Source organism: Pelodiscus sinensis, chromosome 26 (genome assembly GCF_049634645.1).
Source record: "Pelodiscus sinensis isolate JC-2024 chromosome 26, ASM4963464v1, whole genome shotgun sequence".
Classification (NCBI taxonomy): domain Eukaryota; kingdom Metazoa; phylum Chordata; order Testudines; family Trionychidae; genus Pelodiscus; species Pelodiscus sinensis.
Genome location: NC_134736.1, coordinates 19,256,183 through 19,262,182, shown reverse-complemented (window position 1 = coordinate 19,262,182; position 6,000 = coordinate 19,256,183). Strand labels below are relative to the sequence as shown.

The 6,000-nt window shown below is 54.3% G+C and overlaps 1 protein-coding gene across 1 annotated transcript in view; it reads left to right on the top strand.

The window, feature by feature from the left end:
* The first annotated feature begins 4,459 nt into the window (after positions 1–4,459).
* The window catches only part of LOC102450389 (EI24 autophagy associated transmembrane protein), an 84,668-nt gene continuing 83,127 nt past the window's right edge, over positions 4,460–6,000 (top strand). Inside the window, exon 1 of the mRNA XM_075909260.1 lies at positions 4,460–4,608. The gene's annotated coding sequence lies outside the window, so the exon portion shown is untranslated. The remainder of the gene's footprint in view (positions 4,609–6,000) is intronic.

Here is a 6,000-nt window from a genome sequence, read left to right as displayed (position 1 = left end):
CTAGGCAGGACCAATCCCAACTAAATCAACCCGGCCAGGGCTTTGTCAAGCCGGGACTTAAACACCTCTAGGGATAGAGACTCCACTACTTCCCTAGGTAACCCATTCCAGTGCTTCACTACTCTCCTAGTGAAATAGTTTTTCCTAATATCCAACCTGGACCTCTCCCACCACAACTTGAGACCATTGCTCCTTGTTCTGCCATCTGTCACTACTGAGAACAGCCTCTCTCCGTCCTCTTTGGAACCTCCCTTCAAGAAATTGAAGGCTGCTATCATATCCCCCTTCACTCTTCACTTCTCCAGACTAAACAGACCCAACTCCCTCAGCCTCTCCTCGTAGGTCATATGCTCCAGCCCCCTAATCATTTTGGTTGCCCTCCACTGGACCCTCTCCAATACGTCCACATCCTTTTTGTAGTGGGGAGCCCAGAACTGGACACAATACTCCAGATGTGGCCTCACAAGTGCCGAATAAAGGGGAATAATGACATCTCTGGATCTGCTGGCAATGCTCCTCTTAATGCAACCTAATATGACAGACTTCTTGGCTGCAAGGGCACACTGTTGACACATATCCAGCTTCTCATCCACTGTAACCCCCAGGTCCTTTTCTGGGGAACTACTACTTAGCTGGTTGGTCTCCAGCTTGTAACTATGCTTGGGATTCTTCCGTCCCAAGTGCAGGACTCTACACTTGTCCTGGTTGATCCTCATCAGATTTCTTGTGGCCCAATCCTCCAATTTGTCTAAGTCACACTGGAGGGCAGAGAGAGGGTCCAGAATATCTACCTCTCCCCCTAGCTTAGTGTCATCTGCAAACTTGCTGAGGGTGCAATCCATCCCCTCATCCAGGTCATTGATAAAGATATTGAACAAAACCGGTCCTAGAACCGAACCTTGGGGCACTCCGCTAGAAACCGACCGCCATCCTGACATCGAGCCGTTGATCACTACCCGCTGTGCTAGGCCTCTAGCCATCTTTCTATCCATCTTACCATCCATCTATCCAATCCACAATCCCTTAACTTGCTGGCAAGAATATTGTGGGAGACCATATCAAAAGCCTTGCTAAAGTCAAGATATGCAACATCCACTGACTTTCCCCATGTCCACCGAGCCAGTTATCGCATCATAGAAGCTAATCAGATTGGTCAGGCACGACTTGCCCTTTGTGAATCCATGCTGACTATTCCTAATCACTTTCCTCTCATCCAAGTGTCTCAATGTAGTCCTTAAAGATCCCTTCCATGATTTTTCCAGGAACCGAGGTAAGACTATAGTTCCCTGGATCGTCCTTCTTCCCTTTTTTGAAGATGGGCACTACATTTGCCTTTTTCCAATCATCCGGGATTTCTCCCGATCTCCACGACTTTTCAAAGATAATGGCCAAAGGCTCCTCAATGACAGTTGCCAACTCCCTCAGTACCCTCGGATGCATTAAGTCCAGACCCATGGATTTGTGTACATTTAGCTTGTCTAAGTAGTTCCTAACTTGTTCTTTACCCGCCACGGGCTGTCCATCTTCATCCCACCTTGCATCACTTAGCACATTAGTCCGGGAGCCCACCTTGTCCGTGAATATAGAGGCAAAGAACGCATTGAGTACTTCAGCTTTCCCTAAATCATCTGTCACTAGGTTACCTCCTTCATCTATTAGGGGCTGCACAGCCTCTCTGATCACCTTCTTCTTGTTAATATGCCTGTAGAAACCTTTGTTATCCTTTACATCCTTAGCCAGTCGCAATTCCATTTGTGCTTTCGCCTTCCAGATAACCCCCTGGCATTCTCGAGCTGTACATTTAAACTCCTCCCTGGTTTTTAGTCCAAGTTTCTTCTTTTTGTAAGATTCCTTTTTGTGCTTAAATTCACCAAGGATTTCCCCTGTAAGCCATCCGGTCTCCTACCATGTTTGCCTCTCTTGCTACGCGTCAGGATGGTTTCTTTCTGTGCCTTCAATAAGGCTTCTTTAAAATACTGCCAGCTGTCCTGGACTCCTTTCCCCTTCATGTTAGGATCCCAGGGGATTCTGCCCATCAGATCTCTGAGGGAGTCAAAATCTGCTTTACTGAAGTCCAAGGTGTGTATTTTACTACTCTCTTTTCTTCCTTTGGTCAGGATCCTGAAATCTACCATCTCATGATCACTGATTCCCAGGTTGTCACCCACCTCTACTTCCCCTATTAGTTCCTCCCTGTTTGTGAGCAGAAGGTCAAGCTGCGCACAGCCCCTAGTCGGATCCTTCAGCACTTGTGTCAAGAAGTTATCCCCAACATTCTCCAAAAACTTCCTGGATTGCCTGTGTACTGCCGTATTGGTTTCCCCAACAGATGTCAGGGTGATTAAAGTCCCCAACGAGAACCAGGACCTGCGATCTGGCAACTTCGCTCAGGTGTCCAAAGAAAACCTCATCTACCTCATCCACCTGATTCAGTGGCCTGTAGTAGACACCAACCACAACATCACTGCTGTTGTTTGCTCCTTTAATCTTAACCCATAGACTCTCAACATGTTTTTCTCCCTCTTTATACTGGAGTTCAGAGCAGTCGTAGTGCTCTCTTATATATGGCACAACTCCTCCTCCTTTTCTCCCCTGCCTGTTCTTCCTGAACAGTCTATACCCTTCTATGACAGCGCTACAGTCATGCGAGTCATCCCACCAAGTCTCTGTTATCCCAATTAAGTCATATTTCTTGGACTGGGCCATGGCCTCCAGTTCTTCCTGTTTGTTGCCCAGGCTTCTCGCATTAGTGTACAAACACCTCAGGTAACCAGTTGATCGCCCGATCTTCTCCATTTGAGACAGGGGTCCTCCTTTCTTGCTCCTTCCTCTCTGCATTTCTTCCCGGTATCTGAGTTTCCCTCTCCCCTCAGGGTTTTGGTCACCGTCCCCCGACGAACCTAGTTTAAAGCCCTCCTCACTAGGTTTGCAAGCCTTCCCGTGAATATGCTCCTTCCTCTCTTCATTAGGTGGATTCCATCTCTTCCTAACAATACTTGTGCCCGGAACAGAGTCCCATGGTTGAAGAAACCAAAGCCCTGTTTGCGACACCACCTGCACAACCACGGCCGTATCATTAGTTCCTACGTGGAGAAGCAGGAAGGGGTAGCGATCCGAAGGTTTGATCAGCTTGGTAAGCCTCTCAGTCACATCCTGAATGCGAGCTCCCGGTAAGCAGCACACCTCTCGAGATTCCAGGTCCGGATGGCAGAGGGATGGTTCAGTCCGTCTTAGGAGGGAGTCCCCTACCACCACCACCCGTCTTCTTCTTTTGGAGATGGTGGCCGTGGAACCCCCATCCCTAGAGCTATGTATCCCATGCCTTACAGTAGATGGTGTTCGCTTCTGGTTTCTTCCTTGTGAGGTCCCTTCCAAAGAATTTACCTCTGCAGAGCCTGTGGAGAGAGCTTGAAAGCGATTACTTACCTCTATAGCATCGGGGGATTCCCGTGCTGGCCTTTTTCCCCTTCTAGAAGTTACATGCTGCCAGTTCTCGTCTTGGTCACGTACTGCCCTCGCTGGTTCCTCTGCCTTCCATGCTTGAAGGATTAAACGCTGCCTTCTATCGAGGAAGTCTTCATTCTCTCTGATCAAGCGTAGGGTCGACACTTGGGCCTCCAGTCCTCTAACTTTTTCTTCCAAAATGTTGACCATCTTGCACTTCGTGCAGATGAAATCTGTTCTTTCTTCCAGGAAGAAGACAAACATGGCACATGCTGTGCAGGTAACAACAGCAGACCCATCACCATCCATCGCTGCTGTCCTGGAGAAGGGATTTAAAAAGAAAGGCAAGAGAATCTCATGCCTTTCCCAACTCCCTGTTAGCACTCACCTGTTCACGAGCTCCTTGGTCTCTTGCTCACTGCCTTATAAAGCCCTGGAGTGCCTGAAAGCCCCTCCCCCTAGAATTCAAACTTTAATTAGAAGCCAGCAGTTTCCACCTGCCAATCATAGCCCCTACCAATCACAGCACAAACTCCATCAAGGGGAGAGGGAGGGCAAAGGGGAAGTGGGGGGGAAAGCCTCACTCTCAAACACAGGGGAAAATAAATAAATAAAACAAAAAAGAACACACACCAAGCCTCACTCACAAACACAAGCTCAGCACACAGCAAGAAAGCCCCAAGCACAACACCCACTTCTCTCAAGACTCCTGTATCTGCTTCTGCTCTACCTGGAGAACTCCCCCTCTAAACTCCGTTAGCTCTCAGCTGTTGTGTGCACTGCACCCTGGGCAGCCCCAGCACTAGGCTGCAGAAGGGTGGCCCTGGAACCTTGCAATAGGCGGGTGCTCCCAGCCACAGCTCCAGCCTCCCAAGTGGGGAGCTTCGGGTTTGCCTCCGCTGGGGGAGTTGAAGGCTGCGGGCTCCCTCTGCGGCAGCCGCATGCACTGCAGCCCCGCTGAGAACGGTGTGCGCATGCTCGATCTCAGGACGCTGCCACCCAGCGGGCTCCCCTGGCGGCCACCAGAAGCACTGCCCGCCTGAAGCGGTTGTGGGCGCATGCGCAGTGTGTCTGGGCCGGCCGGCGCGGTAGGCGTGAGGAGGCGGGAGTTCGGCCTCAGAGTGGCCTGGGGCCTGGCCCGTCGCCGCAGCCGTGGAACCGCCGGTGAGCCCCGCTCCTACCCCCCGGCCGCGCTGTGCCCGCCCCGCTCCTACCCCCCCCCCCCCGCGCTCTGCTCCCCCCCCGCTCCTACCCCCCGGCCGCGCTGTGCCCGCCCCGCTCCTACCCCCCCCCCGCGCTCTGCTCCCCCCCCGCTCCTACCCCCCGGCCGCGCTCTTCCCCCCCCCGCTCCTTCCGCCCCCCCGCGCTCTGCCCCCCCCGCTCCTACCCCCCCCCCGCGCTCTGCTCCCCCCCGCTCCTACCCCCCCCCCCGCGCTCTGCTCCCCCCCGGCCGCGCTCTGCCCCCCCCCCGCTCCTTCCGCCCCCCCGCGCTCTGCCCCCCCCCGCTCCTACCCCTCCCGCGCTCTGCCCCATAGCCCCCCGCCCCAGGAACGCCTCCCCGACACCCCCGGGCACCGCGCTCGGCCCCCCTCCGCTCCTTCCGCCCCCCCCCCCCGCGCTCCTATCTCGCGCACTGCACTCGGCCCCCCCTGCCTCTCTCCGTCACCCTCGGGCACCGCGCTCGGCCCCCCCGGCCTCTCCCCGACACCCTCGGGCACCGCGCTCGGCCCCCCCCCCCCGCCTCTCCCCGACACCCTCGGGCACCGCGCTCTGCCCCCCCCCCCGCCTCTCCCCGACTCCCCCGGGCACCGCGCTCTGCTCCCCCAAACCCTCCCAGATGCCGCGCTCTGCTTCCCCCTCCCCCGCCCCGCCCCCCCCGCGCCGGGCATGGCTTCATGAACTGGGCTTGTTTAGTTTGGAAAAAAGAAGATTAAGGGGGGACATGATAGCGGTTTTCAAATATCTAAAAGGGTGTCACAAGGAGGAAGGCGAAAATTTGTTCCTCTTGGTTACTGAGGACAGGACAAGGAGTAATGGGCTTAAAGTGCAGCAGGGGAGGTTTAGATTGGACATTAGGAAAAAATTCCTAACTGTCAGGGTGGTCAAATATTGGAATAAATTGCCAAGGGAGGTGGTGGAATCTCCCTCTCTGGAGATATTTAAGAACAGGTTAGATAGACATCTGTCAGGGATGGTGTAGACGGAGCTTGGTCCTGCCTTGAGGGCGGGGGGCTGGACTCGATGACCTCTTGAGGTCCCTTCCAGTCCTATTATTCTATGATTCTATGATTCTCTCAGGCACTGCGCTCTGCTTCCCCGCCCCCTCCCAGGCACCCCAGGCACTGTGCTCTGCTCCCCGGTTCTCCTGCCCCCTCCCCGACATACCCCGGGTATTGCACTTTGTTCCCATGTTCTCCTGCTCCATCCAAGACTCACGGTAAGCTCTGCGTTTCTGTCCTCCTGCCTCCTCCCACACACACCAGACACCATACTCTGCTCCCCTGCCCCCTCCCCATGTACTGCACTCTTCTCCCGTGGTCTCCTGCTACATCCCAG